The following is a 2563-nucleotide window of genomic DNA, read 5'->3' as shown; positions in this document are numbered from 1 at the left end:
AATATTTCCAATGGATGAAAGACAAACTTGATGAATTAAAAGATGTTACAAGCAAAGACCAGGAGGAGTTAAAAGAAACAATGCAAAACATTGCGGAGAAAACAAATAAGGCATTAGCGGCACTGGAAAAACAAGAATCCACCATTCAAAATATCTCCTGATGACTCCTGCTTCCTTGACTTTCCATCTCCGAGTACCCAAAGAAGATTTCACCTGTTGCTTAGCTCTGTCCATATAACACTTTGTTCTTCTTTCTCTTAATGGCAGAAAATTCTGAGAGGTTGTATACTTAAGTGAAGACTAGATGGGACTTAGCTGATGCTGACCTCAAATTCCAGGAGTAATGTTAACTAGCACTGAGAGTGAAAAGTTTTCCCCTTTGTCTACAGCATCTATATCATGCCATTGTCTATGTGCCATCAATTCTTACTCATAATAATGCTATAGAATAGCTTGCATCTGCACCACAGAATTTTTCAGGCTACAACTTCTTTGGAAGCAGATATAGTCTCTTCTCAGCAGAATGGCTGGGAATTTGGAGGGGAAAAGCAGTCTAAACCACAATATTATTTTTGGTTACTAACTAAACAGTTAACAAGGACACATCATCTCTAGCCTAAGAAGGCAAGCAAATAGTCTTTCAGTAGATTATGATTTGTAGTGTTCTGGTGGTGCAGTATTTTAATAAATTGACTACTGACCCAAAGGCCAGGGGTTCAAACTCACCATCATTTTTTGGGAGGAACATGAGATAGTCTACAAAAACTTCAGAAACCCCTTGGCACAGTTCTGTTCTGTTCTATAAAGTTTCTATGAGATTTCTAGCTTCTCACGACCTTTGAGTTGATTCCATTTCATAACAATTGGATTTCTAAGGCCATAAATCTTGTGGTAGGTGACTGCTTATCTTCTCTCTCAGAGTGACTGGTGAATTCACACCACTGATCTTTCTGTTAGCATCCTCATACATTATGCCTCATAACCAGAATTTTACTTCAGGAGTTTTAGATAAGATTTAATTCAATGAACATCAAAATTCAATTAAAAAAAATTTTTAAGTCTGTTATCTTATGACACTGTATTATATACTTCCAATGACTTACATGAAAAACAAACACATTTCTATTTATATTTAAGTCATTTATTTTGTGTTTTTAAAAATCACATTCAGCTAGAATTTAACGAGTTAATAAAGTTCCAAAAGACATTTTATGAAAAACATTTTCTTAAAAGTTTACTTAAATATAAGTATAGAAAAGTTTTGATGGCTTAGAAGTAATGAATTGCACTGCTAGTGTAAAGGCACACAGTTCTAATCCACCAAATGCTCTATAGCAGGAGTTGGGCAATCTCTCCTCACACATTTTACTGCCTCTGAAAACCCACGGGAGAGTCAACTATACACTGATTCTGACTCAATGGTACACAACAACAGCCAGCTACAACACTCCTTATAAAAGAAGGAGACAAAACTCGCTAATTAAAAATTGGAAAAGATAATATAAAAAACTGGCACTAAAAATATTGAATCCAAATAGGTTAAGCATGATATTTGTAGCTATAAAATTATCACTCAAATCTATCACTTACCACTAAGCCACCTAGTCATGTCATATATATAAATATGCTTATGCTATGTGCTGTCGAGTTGGAACTAGCCCTTAGCTGACCCTCCAGAGGGTTTTCAGAGACAGTGAATCATACAGGAGGAGATTGCCCAGCTCGCTCCTCCTCTTACCACTAAGCCACCAGATATAAACAAACAAATCTCTTTTGGAAGAAGAATAACCAGGGAGCTCCTTAGAGGCAAGGACTGTGAGACTGCATTTTACATACTTAGGGTGTGTTCTTAAGATGAACCAGTAAACATATATATACCATTAAGTTGAAATTGACCCATAGCTGACCCTCCAGTGGGTGTTCAAAAGTAGTTAATTTTACAGGAGGAGATTGCTCATCCTTCTCCTGTGAAAAGCTGGTTAATTTGAACCATATGCCTTCAGAACTTCAGAACTTCAGCAAAGCTTTTTAAAACTAGGCCACCAGAACTCCCTGTATATAGACACACACATAACTGGGGTGATGGAAGTAATTGTGTTAGAGTTAGTTAGGCTCAGGATAGGTCAGGGTTCAGAGCTATTGTACATAAGGTCACCATGAGTTGCAGGCACGTAACAACAATCTCTCTCTCTCTCTCTCTAGAGAGAGAGAGACTAGCTGCTCCACAGGAGAGAGACATATCATCTCCTCCAACTTGATTTACTGTCTCTTAAAACCATCTGGACGGCCAGCTATGGGTTGGTTCCAATTTGACAATACACAACATAAGCATATTTTTATATATGGCATAACTAGGTGGCTTAGTGGTACAGAATCATGTTGTCAACTCAAAGGTACTTTGTTCAAATCGATCAACAGCTGCTCCACAGAAGATACACAGACAATCCCCTCCCATGCTATTTACAGCTTCTGAAAATCCAATGGAGAGTCAGTTATGAGTCAATTCAAAATTGATGATACAAAACAACAATGGCAACTATATATATCTATATCTACATCTGTA

The sequence above is a fragment of the Elephantulus edwardii genome, unplaced genomic scaffold (genome assembly GCF_000299155.1).
Source record: "Elephantulus edwardii isolate Elephantulus edwardi_28Jun2011 unplaced genomic scaffold, EleEdw1.0 scaffold00005, whole genome shotgun sequence".
Lineage (NCBI taxonomy): Eukaryota > Metazoa > Chordata > Mammalia > Macroscelidea > Macroscelididae > Elephantulus > Elephantulus edwardii.
This window is presented reverse-complemented; position numbering follows the sequence as displayed.